The sequence below is a fragment of the Bufo bufo genome, chromosome 4, assembly GCF_905171765.1.
Source record: "Bufo bufo chromosome 4, aBufBuf1.1, whole genome shotgun sequence".
NCBI lineage: Eukaryota > Metazoa > Chordata > Amphibia > Anura > Bufonidae > Bufo > Bufo bufo.
In genome coordinates, this window is record NC_053392.1 from 125,326,285 (window position 1) to 125,346,668 (window position 20,384).

Consider the following 20,384-nt stretch of genomic DNA (forward strand, 5'->3'; position numbering starts at 1 on the left):
CTGTGTGGGCCTGACACACACTGGCTTGCAACTGTGATTATATCACAGAAAAATATTAAAAATAATTTTTTTTTATCTGCAAGATATTTGTGAGTGACACCCTGTAACGGTATAAGTGGATGCCTAGCCAGTGGCCACAATACAGTCTGTGTGGGCCTGACACACACTGGCTTGCAACTGTAATTATATCACAGAAAAATATTAAATAGAATTTTTTTTTATCTGCAAGGTATTTTTGAGTGAGTGACACCCTGTAACGGTATAAGTGGAGGCCTAGCCACTAGCCAGTGGCCACAATACAGTCTGTGTGGGCCTAACAACACACTGGCTTGCAACTGTAATTATATCACAGAAAAATATTAAATATAATTTTTTTTATCTGCGAGGTATTTGTGAGTGAGTAACACCCTGTAACAGTATAAGTGGAGGCCTAGCCAGTGGCCACAATACAGTCTGTGTGGGCCTGACACACACGGGCTTGCAAATGTGATTAAATCACAGAAAAATATTAAATAGAATTTTTTTTTATCTGCAAGGTATTTGTGAGTGAGTGACACCCTGTAACGGTATAAGTGGAGGCCTAGCCACTAGCCAGTGGCCACAATACAGTCTGTGTGGGCCTGACACACACTGGCTTGCAACTGTGATTATATCACAGAAAAATATTAAATATAATTTTTTTTTATCTGCAAGGTATTTTTGAGTGAGTGACACCCTGTAACGGTATAAGTGGAGGCCTAGCCACTAGCCAGTGGCCACAATACAGTCTGTGTGGGCCTGACACACACTGGCTTGCAACTGTAATTATATCACAGAAAAATATTAAATATAATTTTTTTTTATCTGCGAGGTATTTGTGAGTGAGTGACACCCTGTAACGGTATAAGTGGAGGTCTAGCCACTAGCCAGTGGCCACAATACAGTCTGTGTGGGCCTGACACACACGGGCTTGCAAATGTGATTAGATCACAGAAAAACATTAAATATATTTTTTTTTTATCTGCAAGGTATTTGTGAGTGAGTGACACCCTGTAACGGTATAAGTGGAGGCCTAGCCACTAGCCAGTGGCCACAATACAGTCTGTGTGGGCCTGACACACACTGGCTTGCAAATGTGATTATATCAGAGAAAAATATTAAATAGAATTTTTTTTTTATCTGCGAGGTATTTTCTGTCACACCCTGTATGAATGGTGTGCACACAGTACTGTCTGTGACTGAGCCTGCAGCCTCTCACGCACGGGCAGGCAACTTCAATATATATATATATATTTTTAAAAAAAAGCAGACTGATGTACCAGCCCTGAAAAGGGCTTTTTGGGATGCTGTCAAGACGCTGTCCTTACAGCAGATGAGTCTGTGGACACAGAACACTGCCCTAGCTAACGCTTTCCCTATTGAATCAGCAGCAGCAACACTGTCCCTCCTTTCACTGAGAATGCAGATTCTGAATGAATCTAAAATGGAGGCTGTCCAGGAGATGGGAGGGTCTGGGAGGGAGGGTCTGCTGCTGATTGGCTGGAATGTGTCTGCTGACTGTGAGGTACAGGGTCAAAGTTTACTCAATGATGATGTATAGGGGACGGACCGAACATCGCATATGTTCGCCCGCCGCGGCGAACGCGAACAAGCTATGTTCGCCGGGAACTATTGGCCGGCGAACTATTCGGGCCATCTCTATTCATCAATAGACATTAAACCATAGGGATAATTAGTACCAGATGCATCTAAAGAATATCCTTATCTCAGTCATAAATCTATAAGGCGACAAGAATGACTCTTCTCAGACTGGTACATCTACAGAGAAGAAATTATATGAACTGTGTCCTCTCCAAAAACTTCTTTCTGCCTACTTTAACCCTTTCATGACCAAGGGTCATTGATGCCCTAGTGTCCAGGTCAAAATTTACAAATCTGACATGCGTCAGTTTATGTGGTAATAGCTTTGGAACACTTTTACTTATCCAAGCCATTCTGAGATTGTTTTCTCGTGACACATTGTACTTCATGATAGTCATTTATTTGAGTCAAAATATTTCACCTTTATTTATGAAAAAATCCCAAATTTACCAAAAATTTAGAAAAATTCACAATTTTCCAAATTTCAATTTCTCTGCTTCTAAAACAGAAAGTCATACCTAATAAAATATTTATTACTTAACATTCCCCATATGTCTACTTTATGTTGGCATCATTTTGGAAATGTCATTTTATTTTTTTAGGACGTTAGAAGGCTTAGAAGTTTAGAAGCACTTCTTAAAATTTCCAAAACCCACTTTTTAAGGACCAGTTCAGGTCTGAAGTCACTTTGTGGGGCCTACATAGTGGATACCCCCATAAATGACCCCATTGTAGAAACTACACCCCTCAAGTTACTCAAAACTGATTTTACAAACTTTGTTAACCCTTTAGGCGTTCCACAACAATTAAAGGAAAATGGAGATGAAATTTCAAAATTTCACTTTTTTGGCAGATTTTCCATTTTATTAAATTTTTTTCTTTAACACATTGAGGGTTAACAGTCAAACAAAACTCAATATTTATTACCCTGATTCCGTGGTTTACAGAAACACCCCACATGTGGTTGTAAACTGCTGTACGGGCACACGGCAGGGCGCAGAGGAATGCCATACGGTTTTTGGAAGGCAGATTTTGCTGGATTGGTTTTCTGAACGCCATATGTTTTTTATTTTTCTGCCGATCATCTTGTGCAGGGGCTCGTTTTTGGAAGAAAGTGTTGAGGTTTTTATTTTGTACCATTTTTGGGTACATAGGATTTTTTGATCATTCATTATTACACTTTATGGGGCAAGGTGACCCAAAAATTGGCTGTTTTGGAACAGTTTTCATGTATTTATTTTTACAGCGTTCATCTGAGGAGTTAGGTCATGTGATAGTTTTATAGAGCAGATCGTTATGGACGTGGCAATGCCTAATATGTATACTTTTTCTTATTTATTTAAGTTTTACACAATAATAGCATTTCTGAAACCAATAAAATGATGTTTTAGTGTCTCTATAGTCTGAGAGCCATAGCTTTTTTATTTTTTGGGCGATTGTCTTAAATAGGGTATAATTTTTTGCAGGATGAGGTGACGGTTTGATTGGTACTATTTTGGGGGTCATAAGCCTTTTTGATTGCTTGCTGTTGCACTTTTTGTGATGTAAGGTGACAAAAATAGCTTTTTTGGCACTGTTTTTTTCCCTTTTTTTATGGTGTTTATCAGACGGGGTCTATCATGATATATTTATAGAGACGGTCATTACGGACGCGGTGACACCTAATATGTGTATTTAATTTTATTTTTTTATAGGAAAAGGCTATTTCTTTTTTTCATTTACATTTATTTTTATTTTTTTTCATTTATTTTTTTCACTTTTATTTTTTTATCGAGTCCCTCTTGGATCATGAAGATCCAGTGGGGCTGATGGTTGTACTATACTTTGCAATGCTCTTGCATTGCAAAGTATAATACTATTAGATGCCCTGTAATGTCCTGTAGGTGGCAACAGCGGACGCTTTTGCAAAGCGTCCGGTTGCCATGGCAACCATCGGGTGCTGCAATTACATCGCTGCAGCCCCGATGGTTGAGAGAGGGAGCTCCCTCCCTCTATTAACCCCGTGGATGCCGCAACCGCGGCATCTATGTGGTTACAGGAGAGTGTCAGCATAGAGCTGACACTCTCTGCTGATGGCGGCGGCTCAGGAATGGAGCCGCCGCCATCACACACAGCAGGGGGATCGGGGGCAGCGCTGGAAAGGGGGGAGGGGTGGATCGGGGGGGTACGGCCACCAACATTGAGGGAGGCTGGGGCAGGAGGGGCGGGGGCGGACCGCATCAGAGCAGCTGCCTCTAGGAAATGAGCGCAGGAGCAGATGAGCTGCAGGCGGACACAAGGGGGGCTTGGAGGGGCACAGATCGGGGGCACAGATCGGGGGGAAGGGGTATTACGAGGACACTATCTGATTTCAGGCTGTGATCTGCAGAGCGCAGATCAGAGCCTGAAACCGGAATTTTTGATGGTTGAGAGAGGGAGCTCCCTCCCTCTATTAACCCCGCGGCATCTATGTGGTTACAGGAGAGTGTCAGCATAGAGCTGACACTCTCTGCTGATGGCGGCGGCTCAGGAATGGAGCCGCCATCACACACAGCAGGGGGATCGGGGGCAGCGCTGGAAAGGGGGGAGGGGTGGATCGGGGGGGGGGGTACGGCTGCCAACATTGAGGGAGGCTGGGGCAGGAGGGGCGGGGGCGGACCGCATAAGAGCAGCTGCCTCTAGGAAATGAGCGCAGGAGCAGATGAGCTGCAGGCGGACACAAGGGGGGCTTGGGGGGGCACAGATCGGGGGCACAGATCGGGGGGAAGGGGTATTACGAGGACACTATCTGATTTCAGGCTGTGATCTGCAGAGCGCAGATCAGAGCCTGAAACCGGAATTTTTTTACTGCCGCGATCCGATTGGTTAGTCTGCACAGACTAACCAATCGGATTGATTGTCGGCAAGGGGCCACTCTGATTGGTCCCTTGCCGGCATTACTGGACTGTATGCTGTCCGTGACAGCAGCAGGACAGGGGCAGAAGCTTTAATCCAAGCGCTTTGCAGCGCTTGGATTAAAGAGCTGGTTTGATGTTTATAGACGTGATAGCTGCACGGGGCATGTGCAAATATCACGTATATAAACGGATTGCAGTCGGGAAGGGGTTAAAATACATACAAAATCGTGAATATGTCACAATATGGCCTTTTATATATATTGAAATCCACTGTAATGATGATATTTAGATATAAATGTTATATACCTATGAAAAAGCACAACATCATGAAGGAGTTGTTTCCCCTCTTCAAAGGACTTCACCACGTGTAGTGTTCCTTCTGCGGATATGAGTAACTTCAGCGGGTAGCCCCACCTATATGCGATGTTATGGCTTTGCAGTGCTGCTGTTATGGGGATAAAAGATCGTCTTTGGCGGAGTGTGGCCGCAGATAAATCTGTGAATAACTTGACCGATTGAAAGGGGGAGGTAGGTTTTTGCATTTGCGTGCCGCTGCCATCAAGGCCTCTTTAGTATGGAAGAAATGTATTCTGGCCAGTGTGTCACGGGGAACATCCCTGTCTAGAAATTGCGGTTTTGGCACTCTGTGTGCTCTGTCAATTATCAAATCTTGAGATGTAACGTCTGGTAAGAGCACCAAAAATATGGAGATAAGGTTGAAGCTCTTTGGTGGACACTGTTTCAGGTATACCTCGGAACTTTATATTGTTGCAGCGGGAATGATCTTCCATGTCCGCTATTTTGGCCTTTAGCGCCTCCACTTCATCCGCCATTTTATTATGTGTATCTATGACATTATTCTGAGAAGTGACATAGTCTCCCATTTTGCTTTCTATATGCTGTACTCTGTCTTCTAGATTCTGAATAGATGTTGTTAGAGGGAATAGTAGCTGCGTCATATCTGCCTGGAGGGAGTTTTTTAGAGCCACCAGCATGTGTTTAAGGGTAGCCTCTGATGCCACATTATCTGTGGTAGGAAAGTCGATAATTGAGTCAGCCCTTTGTGCTGCATGTAAAGGGTTATCTGCAAGACCAACCTGATTCGTGTCTTGTGATTCTGGACTCTGTCTCTGTTTCTGTGGACTGCACGTAGGTAGCGCGCTGCTCCTTCCTGCATGTCCTCCATCTTGGTATTTCTTGTCCCCCTCGCCTAGCGCTTTGATCTCCTCCAGTGTCAGGGGTAAGGAGGGTTCAGAGAGGTTTGGTGAGAACCATGGATTCAGGTCTGAGGCTGTTGATCCTGAGTGGGGTGTCTGCGCAGCTGGAGAACTTTGCTCCGTGGCTGGACTGGTGCTATGATCCTGCGCATCGGAGCCATTTTTTCCCCGGTCTTTATCAAAATAGTATTCCAGATTATTCACGATCCCGGGGAGTACCGTCTTTGTTTTCCCATCTTCTGTGGGTATGTCCCCGCCTTTTTATCCAATGTGCTCTTGGTTAGAGCGAGATTTAGCTGTGTAGTGCCGCTTTATGCCAGGAGCGCCTCAGTTAAGCAACCACATTTTTTTTTTTTTTTTTTACAAATGCCTAACTCTAACACTAACCTCAACTATTTCAAGCTACCTGGCTAGCTATAATACACTATTTTATAAAAAAAAACAAAAAACACTGAAGTAAGTGTGGTTGGAGGATGGGGTGTCAGGGGAACAGTGTGTGTTTTGGGCACTGTGGGGTGTTTATTTGCTTGGGGGCAGGGCCGGTACAAGGCAGGGGCCGAAGGAGCGGGTGCCCTGGGCGCTACCATTTGCGGACAGGAGGGGGGCGCAGGTGAAGTGCCAGCAGCAGTGGCGTCGCCAGGGGGGGGCCAGAGGGGGCCACGGCCCCCCCTACATCATGCTGTGCCCCCCCAACTAAAATGACCCCCCCCCCCCCCAAGTGAGCAGCCGCCGCTGGGCACAGGGAGATGAGCGCTTCCATTGCGCTCATCTCCATTGTAAACTGTCTGTGCCAGCGGAGGTGCAGGGGAGGGAGAGGCGTGTCCCTTCCCTTTCCTCTGATAGGCTGCAGGCAGGCACCGAAGTGGAGGAGAGGCCCCGCCCCCTAATTACTCCTGTTTACCTTTCTAAAGCTAAAGGACCTTTGATGATGTCATCACAGGTCCTGTAAGGGAACTGCACAGTGTAAAGTGTAGTTCCCAGGTTAGAACAGTGCATCTGCCAGGACCTGTGATGACATCATCTTCAACATCACAGGTCCTGCAGAATCTAGCAAAGGAACTGCACCTAAAATGGTGTAGTTCCTAGGTTTCAAAGGTACATCTGCCAGGACCTGTGATGACATCATCACAGGTCCTTCAACCCCTAACAGCAAGTATTAAAAGTTCACAAGCAGCTCTGTATTGATCCATACAGACTGGAATGGAGAGGTAAGAGGAGGTCCTCCACTTTTCATCATTTCCCCCCCCCCCCCCCTCCATGCCCTGTTTTTACTCATTGCTCACTCATGTATACTACTTCAGACAGTTACCACTACCTCATGTACCTCACAGTGACTATAATGCATAACTGACCACATATTTCTATAAACACTGCATCTACAGTATTATACCTTCTATGTGTCACATCAATACACTGCTCTGTATATATATATATATATATATATATACACACACATACATGCACACACACTGCATATATTACACAGTATTATACATGCAATATGTACAGATATATAGTATATACCGCAGTGCACTGATATGTGAGGTATGAGGTATAATAGATGCTGTGTGTACAGATATCAGTACACTTCTGTATATACTATATATGTGAGGTACGAGGTATAATAGATGCAGTGTGTACAGATATATAGTATATACAGCAGTGTACTGATATGTGAGGTACGAGGTGTCAATACACTGCTGTATTTACTATATACCTGTACACACTGCATCTATTATACCTCGTACCTCACATATTACACTACTGTATATACTGTATACACTGCATATATTATACCCCGTACCTCACATATCAGTACACTGCTGTATATACTATATACCTGTACACACTGCATCTATTATACCCTGTACCTCACATATCAGAACACTAGGGAATATACTATATACCTGTACACACTGCATCTATTATACCGCGTACCTCACATAACTGTACACTGCTGTATATAATATACATCTGCATCTATTATACCTCTTTTGTGTGCCAGGGCTGTTTTGTAATCCCATTCCGGCCCTGATGGCATAAATTATAAAACGCAGCAGCAAGAATAGTTCATGGAACAAAGGGAGGGGCTATAAAAGGGGAATGGGGGCCCAATTTAGATTCCTGCTATGGGGCCCAGTGATTTTTATGCACGCCCCTGGCTGCAGGCACTAGGCCGGCAGCCTATCAGAGGCCGGCGCAATGACGTCATCGTGCCGCCTGAGCCTTACATTACAGCGTGGGACACAGGAAGAGGCTGCATCGCATCGCTGACACTTAGGTAAGTATAAGTGTTTTTTTTTTGTTTGTTTTTTACAATAGTGTTACTGGCACATTGGGGGGGCTTATTACAAAACTGGCACATGATGATGGGGGGGACTTTATACTGGCACATGATGATGGGGGGGAACTTTATAGTGTCTGTGACTTTCAAAGTCCCACAGTCCTTTGTTCTATTGCTTTAAGTATATTCTTGTTTTGAAACAACATTGATTCTTTCTTAAAAACGGGGGGGGGGGGGGGGGGGGGGGGCGCAGTTTGCCATCTTCGACCTGGGCACCAAATGGCCTTGTCCCAGCCCTGCTTGGGGGCATTCTGAAAGGAGACCAGGGCAGCGCAGCTCCAATCTCCTAAAGTGTAACTGAGATCGGAGCTACGCTGGATGATTCTTGCCTGCCGGCAAGCAGGACACGCTGCATTTGGTCACTCAGAATTGAGCGATCAGGAAACAGGGACCGCTGTGATTGGTCCCCTGACGGGTGCCTGGACAGCTCTGCTGTCCATGACACCCGTTAAGATGCCGGTGTCACTGCAAGTCTTTGCGGTGACACTTTAATTTCATGACGTACTGTGCACGTCATGATGCGTTAACTAGCACCACATCATGACGTACTTCGTCACTAAGGGGTTCATCTAATGTTATTGTTTTGCCATGTATTGGATCCAGCAAAGTTCAGACCTTATATGAAGTTGAACAGCAGCTTTACTTGAGTAAACGTTCATCAGAAACAATCTTCAAGCTTTATCTTGGTCCCAGCAGGCTTTAGCATTAAAACTGGCAGGCTTGCTTAATAACTCTGCTTGCTTTTTCTCTTTTTGCTGTACTGACAGGCTTGCTTAATACTCTGCTTCTTCTGTATGCTGCACTTCACTTTGTAAACTGACTCTAGGTTACATCAGGGAACTGTCCTCCTGGCTCCTGAGCCTTTAAGTTTTGGCCTCCATGGCCACCAGAGCGGAGGGTGCTCTGGCTGGCTTGGGCACGTCCAGAAGAGACATGCCCTGAATACCTTCCCTTAGCAGGGGGGTAAGCTAGAATAACTCTCACTGGTCCCCACCCTTCCTGCAGGAAGTGGGACTCGCCCACTCCTCCACAGAGAGGGGGTTAGAATGGAATGGAAAGCTCCATTCTATGTAACTGTAGCTCTTCCTTGTTTGCTGCCACCTGCTGGTGAACCAGGCATATTACATGTAAACATAACAGTTGCAAACATTAGAAATGCACATTGTGGAGGGCCTAAAATAAATGCATAAGATGACATGAGGTTAGACCAATAAAGACAGTAGCAAGGTGCAGAAATGGTAACAACACTCTGGGGTGTTACACTTGTGTTTTCAAGTTCGACGTACAAGGTTCGGGTTATCTAAGAATTGTATTATTAATTCCGCTACTACAGACTATAAGTTATAGCGGAAGCCATAACGGAATTCTTAGATAACCCGAACCTTGTACGCCGAACTTGAAAACATTACTTCGCTTAACACTAGGTACCCTATAGATGCTAAACAGACTATCACAGAAGATAGATACCTACATAAACATACAAATACCAGGGAGTACAGGGGAAAAGAAAACCCCAAATAGAGATAGCAATAACACAAATCCAGGAGAACAGGACAGTAAGGGAAACATATCTACCCTACACTGAACCTAGACTCTCTAATGCAACTTTTTTGTGCTAGAAAAGTGTATGTGTGTGTGTGTGTGTGTGTGTATGTGTGTGTGTGTGTGTGTGTGTGTGTATGTGTGTGTGTATGTGTGTGTGTGTGTGTGTATGTGTGTGTGTGTGTGTGTGTAGGGAGGTGATACATTTCCCCATAGAAGTAGAGAGTAAAACTTAGATCATACAGGTTAAAACTGCTCCAGATTTATCTCAGATTTGGATGTTGAAGGATAAATGACATCATTCTTCAGACGGTCTGCAGTGTCCTGAAACACACTGCTTAATATTGTGATTGTGTTTCAGGAAATTGTGCTTGTGCCTGAGTTCCCATAAAGTTGCACAGGATGAGGGAGGTTCTAACAAACCTCCCAGGGCTGACTCCGGCCTGCACTCTGGGAAGAGAAGAAGGAGGAGGAGGAGAGTGTGATGTCTGAGGAAAAGCTGCACCTCAGCAGCCATTTTGGAGAGTTACCTAAACTCCAGAGTTAGTTGCATGTACCAGCCCAAAGAAGGGATAGATTACAGAAGATCCAGGAAACCCACAGAGGGAGTGAGAATATAGGTAAATGAAGGTAATTGTCATTTATAAGGCTCATCCTCTGCATCTGGTGGAGAGATTCTAAGCTACTGGCTGCCCAAGATAACCAAAGACAGAAATGCCACCTGGCAGGAGATAGTATTCCTAGAGAGGATACAGAAGTATATGACTATACAATATAGCATAGATAGTACATTCCTCCAACCTGGAGAAACAATAGAAGAAGATTGATTGCTATAGAGTAAAACAACCCCTTTATGCCACTTTTGGGAACTAACCTGAACCATTGTAGAAGCTGCCTTGCTGTAATTGACTTTTGCACACATTGATGACCTTTGGATCAGCTTCAGTAAAGTACTGGGAATGTGTTAACTGGTCTCCATATTGTGCAAACTTATCACCTATTTGCACCTTTCGGTGCTGGCGTCACAAACACCAGGGACCCTGCCTCCACGGCACCTTAAACTCAGACCACCAAGGGCATCTCAACCTCCATCTGGCAGGAGTCCCTGGACAACAGAGGGTGCCCTGAGGGAACTGGTGCTGTCCTTCCATTCAATGCACGCCGGCCCAGGGAGCTCTACAGAACTGTGAGTAAACTACTACTACCCCTAACGGCCCAACAACACTCACATATTGCCCCTGCGGCCCGGTCGCTGCATGTCTAATCTAAGTTTAACCACTTGTTACAGCACTTTGCTTACTTTACTACAAAGGAGTGCAACTAAATTATAACAATTTTTTCTGCACATTGTTGTATCTTAAGCAACGTCCTCTTTCCAGTAGGCTGCACCACCTTCACACTAACTCTTGTTAGCAGGGCCGGCGCCACCCATAAGCAGAGTAGGCCACCGCGTAGAGCGCACTCTGCCTGGGGGCACCGCCTGCGCCCCGCCCCCTACTTGTCATCCATCTGACATCATCTTCTTCTGTTCCTGTACTTGCCTGCCGGATGCGCTGCAATGAGTGCGAGCATGAGTTTGTTCACTTTGGGCAGAGAGCGCGGCACACAGTTGACACACAGCTACGAGACCCTGGTGTCTCATTTAGGCTTTCTTTTAGAAAAGTTTCTCCTGGGATTCAAACTCACGACCTTTCACATCAGAGGCAAGGCATTTACCCTCACAGCTATGAAAGCTGTATTAACAGTTGCTTTAAAAAAAATAAAAAAAAATATAAGACTTCTACTGTAGGTAACTTTGATACCTATTGTACATCCATACACATGTCAGCTGCCCAACACACCCAGCTCTGCTACATCCATACACAGTGTACTGGGGCAGCTGTCATGTGTATGGATGTACACTAAGTATCAAAGTTATCTATAGTAGAAGTCTTATATATTTTTTTTAAGTAACTGTCTATACACCTCTTATAGCTGTGAGGATAAATGCCTTGCCTCTGATGTAAAATGTTGTGAGTTTGAATCCCAGGAGAAACCTTTCTGAAACAGTTTTTTTTTTTTTTTTTTTAAATACCGGACTGTTACTTAACTTTCTTTTTTAAGTAATTGGCTACACTGCTTTCATAGCTGTGTGTGTAAATGCCTTGCTTCTGATGTGAAAGGTTTTGAGTTTGAGTCCCAGGAGAAACTTTTCTGAAAGTGTTGTTTTTTTTTTAAATACCAGACTGTTACTTTACTGCCACGGGGGAGGGGGGGCTATTGGCGCCATGATACTGGCACATGGAGGGGGGAGGAGAGAGGCACTTGATACTGGCACATTAGGGGGCAGGGGTAGAGGATGGCACTATGATTTTAGCACATGGGGGGGCAAGAAATGGACATGAATCATGAGGGGCAGAAATGTGAAATGATGGGGGGGGGGCAAGAAATGGACATGAATCATGAGGGGCAGAATTGTGAAATGATGGGGGGCGGGGCAAAATGTAGATTTGCTTCTGTTGACAAAAATCCTTGCGTCGGCCCTGACTTCGGGCGTGCAATCCCGCGAGACCAGTGACCTCCAGAGGTGGGTCTCGCAGGATCACGCACCAAAGACACATGATCTTGGCAAGAGCCAAGGCAATGTGGACCTGGAGCACAGCAAGGAGCAGAACCTGGTGAGCACCCCTGGCAACCGCACTCTGACAACCTGCACTAGGGTGTCAGAGGCTGCAGGACAGTGACTAGCAGCAGGGTGGCACACACTTGTGTACAAGGGTCAGGGCACACCTGCTGCTTGACTAGGGGCCATAGATTCTGACTGGCACAGGGTGCTCAGCAGTGGCACATGGAGCCTAATAGGCAGCACAGACTGTCTAAAGGGCTATGAATGGTACAGGGTGCAGGACAGTGCCAGACTGGCAGAGGGCACAAGGCAGCATACTGTTTTATGTTGCCCTGGTGGCACAGGATTTCAGACAGTGGCTGAATGGCGCCTGGCAGTAAATAGGTGGCACTGCTCGTGTTTGGTGTGCCAACCTGCTGAACAGCGCAGAGTGATTGGCATCACTGGGATGGTACTAGGTGGCAGACAATGGCTGGATATTATATATACATGACCATAGTCAGACTGGCACAGGGTACCCGACCATAGTCAGACTGGCACAGGGTACATGACCATAGACTGGCACAGGGTACACGACCATAGTTAAATGTTGCATGCAATAGGTGGCTGAAAAAGGGGCGGGAAAAGGGGTGTGGTCAATGGGCGGAGTCAAGGGGTCGGCAAAATTAGCTTTTGCCTAGGGTGGCAAAAATCCTTGCACCAGCCCTGCTTGTCAGATAAGGTAGGAAAAGTGTTTTGAAAAGCATGTGCTCCATTTTTCGCACAAGTAAATTCCTCCCACTCTCTATAATTCTGTGAGGAGGAAAAAACTTTAAAGGAATTGTCCCAAAATATAAATTGATCCACAGGATATGAAATAAGTGTCTAATCACGAGAACCAGGGTCTCTAGATGCCTGAATGAATGGGGCAGTGGTAGAACAGGTGAGCTGCTTCTCCATTCATTCTCATGTTGATTGTTGAATGCCGTAGATAGCTGAGTACAGCTCCATTTATTCAGGGAACTTGGACCCCTATTCCTGTGAGCGGTAGTGGTCCTAACATTCAGAACCCCATCAATTAGATACTTATGCCCTATACTGTGGATAGGGGATTTGTCTGTATATTGGGACAACCCTTTCAAATTACAGTCCATTTTATATCTGAACCATTGAAGCTTAGATTGTTACAAATATGTGGAAGATTTTAAATCACAAGGCTTGTATGAAAAGATAAAAAGAGATGAATGGAGCTAAGCTACAATTCCAGACACAGCCTCTGGATATGAGTGGTGCTGTTTCTGGTGAATAATTATTTTTTTTTCTAATTTCATACTATACCTTTGAATGCATTTCTTAGTATTAGGAAAAAATAGAGGCCACACAAGTTTAAATTTGAAATCTATTATTTATTTCTATTATTAATAGGGACTATAAAATCCCTAACTCTAAAGCTTTGATCCAGAAGAAGGCAAAAACCTGGACACATTCAGCCAATTTGTGACACAGGAAAAATTCCTTCTCGACCCCGGGAAAAGGCAATCAGTTCTAGAACCCTGGATCAAAGCCATTAACTAGATGCTAATTATTATTAAATATTACCCTTAATGCTAATATCGATTTTATTTTACTCTATGTAAGAATATAATTATTAATATAATCCTAAAATTGCAATTTAACAATATTATTACTACTATCCTATAAATGATAATAAGGTCTCTAACACCTAAAGCTTTGATCCAGAAGAAGGCAAAAACCTGGACACATTCAGCCAATTCGTGACACAGGAAAAATTCCTTCTCGATCCCGGGAAAAGGCGATCAGTTCTAGTACCCTGGATCAAAGCCATTAACTAGATGCTAATTATTATTAAATATTACCCTTAATGCTAATATCGATTTTATTTTACTCTATGTAAGAATATAATTATTAATATAATCCTAAAATTCCAATTTAACAATATTATTACTACTATCCTATAAATGATAATAAGGTCTCTAACACCTAAAGCTTTGATCCAGAAAAAGGCAAAAACCTGGACACATTCAGCCAATTTGTGACACAGGGAAAAATTCCTTCTCGACCCCGGGAAAAGGCGATCAGTTAGAACCCTGGACCAAAGCACTATTTAGTTGCTAATTACCGTAATATTACACTATTAAAAGAAATACTAGTTATATTTTTTGTTTATTTTTTTATTTAGTTTATTATTGACACTATTACTAATCTTATACTAGAACTATAATTTGATATACTATTAATGCTATAATTTTACTGCTTTTGACCCTAAAGCTGTTATCCAAATACCTGTATTATTCTATCCTAAATTTACAATTTGAAAATAATAATAATACGATGCTATAAATAATAATGTTCCTAACACTTGATCCAAAAGAAGGCAAAAACCTGGACACATTCAGCCAATTCGTGACACAGGAAAAATTCCTTCTCGACCCCGGGAAAAGGCGATCAGTTTGAGAACCCTGGATCAAAGCAATTAACTAGTTGCTAATTATTATAAAATATTACCCTTAATGCTAATATCGTTTTTATTTTTATTTTTTTTAAATACATACTAGCTATATTTTTATTTTAGTATAGCATTATTATTATTGACACTATTACTAATCTTAAACTAGAACTATAATTATTAATTATACAATACTATTAATGCTATAATTTTATTTTGATCCTAAAGCTATTATTATCTACTTACCTGTACTATTCTATCCTTATTTTAATATATTTAATACAAAATTTAAACTATTATTAAAACTATGCTAATACCCTACAACTGTTGATCCAGAAGAAGGCAAAAAACCTGGACACAAATAGCCAATCTGTGACACAGGAAAAAAATTCCTTCTCGACCCCGGGAAAAGGCGATCAGTTTTAAAACCCTGGATCAATAATTTTTATAAATTTTCTACTATTTGTACATTTTTAAAACTTACTGTTGAACTAGTCCTAGTTATATTATTTCTATTACTATTATTACTAACACTTATGTTCTTACTTTCTGCTATTAAAATGTAAATAGATTAAAATGAATTTTAACTATTGCAGTTGTTAAAGGGGTTAACCGACAGTAAAAGAGTGGCCCAGACCTGCATGACTCAGGGTGGGGATGATGCTAACTTGCTCCACACTGCTGGATTCGGTCTGTTGGTTCTCCTGGGAAGGCAGTTTCATTCCTACATGCACCAAAGACATCATGTGTTGACAAGGCTAAATGTGACTGATCCAGCCAATACTAGGCCTCCACAGTGACCTGCTCCCCCTGCATCACATGTGACATCACGCATGACACAAGGGAAGCAGGTCACCAGTGACACTTATGATTGGCTACAGCAGTGACATGTGTCCCTATCAACGGATGTTGTCCTCGGCGCACGTAGAAGAACTGCCGGCCCTGGAGCAGGTCTGGGAAACTTTTTTTACTGTTGGATAGCCCCTTTAAACAATAGTTTTGAGGAAGAGTAGCCTGAATAGGGCTGTCCATATGATGTTCCTCTTGCCCTGCATGTTGCAGTTGACATAGTGGCGGATAGAATGCTGCCTAATCCTGTTTCTCCTCTATGTCTGCTTTTGAACTCCGCCTTTTGGGTCAGATATCATTATTAATATCCTGGCTGGAGTTGTCTTCTTTGCTTTTTTTCTTCTGTCGCCTTTATTTATTCTTTCTTCTTTTTCACTGGTCTCTTCTTATCTTCCTCGCTGATGTTCTCCATCTCTTCCTTATATTCTATCTCTTCTTCCATGGCCTTTCCTTCTTCCTCTAGTCCAATGGCCTCTTCCTCCTTTTTTTACTGATGATGTTGATGTCCTCCTCACTGGTGTTCTCCTTCCTCTTCTTATCTTCTTTCTTTTCTTGCCTGTTGAATACCTGAATTTTCATCATCTTTGTGGGCTCTTCATCATCCAGCCCTTCACACAACAGTCTAGCAATTGCTCGTTGTGCCTTGTATTTATCCCTTGGTCTTGGTTCTTCATCCGGTATCGAAAACTGCCTTTGAGCAAGCAAGCTTGTTGGCATGAGGCGCTAGGGAAACAAGAAATGCGTAAATTTTTTATTCATATGACCATCTAGAGCTATAGAAAGATCCTCAAAAAATCTTTAAAAACACAACAGCGTGGTTACTCACCTCCTTCTTGAAGAGAGGAGAAGGGAGGAGTTTTACACAATATGCCAGCCGTCGTAGAGATTCCTCTGGGGTGATGCTGGCATAAACTGATAAGAGAGTGCACGAAAAAGTTACCAATCAAAAATGTGCAGAAACTGTGAAAAACACACAGAAAAATCACCTGTTCACTATTCAGAGTAAAATAAAGCATGTCTAGTTCTGTGCCATCATCAGGCAGGGTATAAAGTATTTAATCACATACCCTCCAGTGCAGTATAAATCACTGTCTATGTTCCCTATCCTGACCAGGGGTGCACCATCCATCAAGTGAGTTGGGCCTCTGACCTTAGGTGGTTCTCTGCAGGGGGTGGTAATTCAGCCCCCAGCCCTGCTCTCCTCCACAGCCCAGCATACATCTATGCATTCAGAGATTATTATATATTGCAGTTATGTTGTAGTTTTTGTAGTCATTTAGAGCAAAAAAGGCAACAAAACCACAACCGCGTCTGTTTTCTTACTATATATATGGACACTGCACTATTTCTTCTATCCTCTATTACTGTGATTCTCAGTATATGATCTTGTTCTGTATATATACACACTACATAGAGCCACTTCTCTTGTCCTTATTCTGTATTTATGGACACTGCACAGCATGGTTGCTAACCTTCTATAAATATATAGACGGTCCACAACCTGAACCAGACGTTTTTTCTATGCTCCATAGTGTCTGACAGAATAAAATCTTTATTTTTCCAGTTTCTACTGAGCACGTGCCAATACATGACATGCGCAGTGCAAACCACATGCTCTGCCTTTTTTGCCACCTGGGGTCTGAAGAAGGGTCTCAATTAAAAGAACTGTCCAGGAGTTTTTCCCATAACTGACCCTATGTACAGTAAAACGCTTTCTCCTTGTCTCTCTGAGACTTTTACACTGACTTCCAGCACTGACTTCTGACAGCCTGGCTCTCCTCTATCTTCCTCATGTGTCCGGAAGACTAGTTAGTTATTGAATGCCCCGGGAAGACACAGGCTGTCAGCGATCAGCAATGCTCAGTTATAGCAATGCTAATGGAAAACACAAGAGACAGGTGTTTTAAATAAAAGTTTTAAAAAAATCAGCTACTAAATTATATTACAAAATACTTCGAATCACTTCCCTTACACATTAAAAAGTTGAACTGACATGTACACTTTAAAGGGGTTGTCTCAGTTTACGATATTGTTGGCGTATCTTCAGGGAAGGTCATCAATATCAGATCTGTGCAGTCCGATTCCCAGCACCCCTGCTAATCAGCTGTTTGAAGAGGTTGTGGTGCTCCGGTGACTGCTACGGCCTCCTCACAGCATACCAAGCACAGCGCCGTACATCATATAGTGGTTGTGTATTGTATTACAGCTCAGCCCCATTCACTTGAATAGGACTGAGCGGTGCCAAGGCCATGTACGTAAGTGATGAAATTGATGCCAATGGCCTAGGAAGAGGCCGGAACACTCACTGGAGCACAGCGACCTCTTCAAACAACTGATCGGCAGAGGAGTAGGACCTCCACAGAGCAATTATTATCACCTATCCTAAGGATAAGCCATCAATAATAAAATCTCAGACAACCCCCTTTAAGCAAAATTCTGCAACATATAAGCATTTGTCTTCAGATTGTCTGACATGAGCATTGGAAATCTGCAATCATTTGGGCGGGGGGGGGGGGGGGGGGGGGGGGGGGGGGTATTTGACTTCTCACCTGAGGCAGCAGAAAGACTAGGTGCACCAATAATTAGGACATAAGGACATCAGAGAAGGAACACCAGAACACTGGTTGTCATAAAACTGGAGGGATTACTATAATGTTCCTGTCGGCATGCCTTACCACATACCGCACTATGCACTTGGCCTAAGACTCTGCTTACATCTGCTCTCTGGTGTCACTTCATGATGGAAGCCATAGCATTGTGCTGGATCCATTGTACTGTAAACCTACACAGTGCCTAGTGGATCCCACAGAATTATAATGGGGTCTGGGGAGGGTCCGCCCAGGCTTTAGACATGACAGCAGGAACAGCACAGCATGCAGCACTATTCTTACTGTCAGAAGTGCCAGAAACCCCTACAGAGAACATAACTATAGCAGGAGAGGTCCACATGACCATGCACAGAACCATACCGCATCCAACGCTGCTTGACTGTCCAGTCCACATCATTGACATCTATCCAAATAAGAAAAAAAAGAGGAACAATTTACTGTATGCAATGTATGACCCAAGCCACCAATTAGAGGGTTAATTTTTGTGATAGCTTTTTACCAGTGAGTCTCCATCTGGTAAACCTGTTATTAAATCCTTGTGATCTACTGTATTGTCCCATCAGGACAGTGGTCAGCAATGTCCAGCACTCCAGCTGTTGTTAAACTACATCTCCCAGCATGCTACATTCACCATGGAAACAGCCAACCAAGTGTGCATGCTGGGAATTGTAGTTTCACAACAGCTGGAGTTTTCTGACCCCTACATCAGGACGACCACTTCTCATATCCGCTACATATGGACGTCATAGAGGGGTCTTCCTGTGTTAGATCCCCCCTATTACCTAATGTGACGCCCCCCACAGCCTCCCTTCCCAAAATCACTGAGGCAGATTTATCAAAATGGGTGCAATGGAAAGCTGCCCTAATTGTCCATAGCAACCAATCAGATAACAAGGATCAATCTGATTGGTTACTATGGGTAATTAGGCCAGTTTATATCTGCACCACTTTAACTCTTTGCCATCAGGTCAGTGTTATAACATGGATGGATCTAGGGGGCGTTCTCCTCATTACACCATTCTCCTAACCAATGCTCTTCCCAGAACCTGCCCAAATACCAGCCCCCATTACCACAGCTCATCAGCTCCATGGAGATGGTTTATTAAACAGAAAGTCATTTCCATGAAGCTCCTCTATGAGGATTACTGCCCCTATAAGACCCCAGCACAAGAGGAGACCCTTCTGAGTGGAAGTGAAGAGTCAGAGAGTCCTATCTGTCACTGAATAGCAGCCGCCCATATAGATGACGTTATAGGGAGATTTCTAGAAATCTATGAATAGGGAAGAAATCCTCTGTCATTTATATTACATTACGTTATTTTACCTGAAATCGCACAGAAACTCGCAGAAGTCGTCCTCACTCACTGCTGAGCCGCAACTAACTGAAGACCACTGACCGTTTCTTTTTTTCCAATTCAAATCCTGCAATCCTATTGGTTCTCCCTCAGTACTGTTACTATGGAGACAGATGCAGTTGTACATTTAAAGGGACATGATGCTTATTTCTCTAGAGCGTGATTTACTATAGGTTTCTTATAGCGTGAAATGTGACGCTGTGGCGCTAATCTGCGGAGTCAGGCTTATGGCGCTCTTCATATTTCCACACAATGTTATTTGTAGGCGCTGCACTGCTGTTCCCACATGTAAAATTTCTCCCAGTAAGGGCTCATGCACACGTATTTTCTTTCCATTCCGTTTTTTTGCGGACCGCATGTGGAACCGTTCATTTCAATGGGTCTGCAGAAAAAAACTGAAGTTACTCCATGTGCATTCCGTTTCTATATGTTCGTATGTCCGTTCCACAAAAAAATAGAACTTGTTCAATTATTGTCCGCATTATGGACAAGGATTGGACTGTTCTATTAGGGGCCAGCTGTTCTGTTCCGCAAAATATGAAATGCCCATGAACGTCATCCATTATTATTTTTTTACGCAAAATACATACGGTTGTGTGCATGAGCCCTAAGGCTAGTTTTATATCTCTGGCCACATTCCTGTAAAAATACGGAGAATTTGCCAGGCATAAACCGCTGCTCGCTGCAGTTTGTGTCTGTTCAATTCCCTGCATTGTCTGCTGGATCAGGCGGCCGGATCTAAGTGCCACAGATGTGAAACTAGCCTAAGAAATAACCAGTGCTGTGAATATTCACCATGTGTGGAGTTTGCCGATGGTTGACCATAATAGGAGGGTACGCGTCTGGCACTGATGAGGGGCAGGTGGCTGCACTTTATATACAGCACATGCTGTAGGTATGTATTGGGACATGGTGACACTT

General features: G+C 43.5%; 1 non-coding gene across 1 annotated transcript; it reads right to left on the reverse strand.

The window, feature by feature from the left end:
- Positions 1 to 3,645: 3,645 nt before the first annotated feature.
- LOC121000205 lies at positions 3,646 to 3,731 on the reverse strand. The gene has a single exon (XR_005778830.1). It is a non-coding gene; the product is annotated as a small nucleolar RNA SNORD71 (small nucleolar RNA).
- Between the last annotated feature and the right edge of the window lie 16,653 nt (positions 3,732 to 20,384).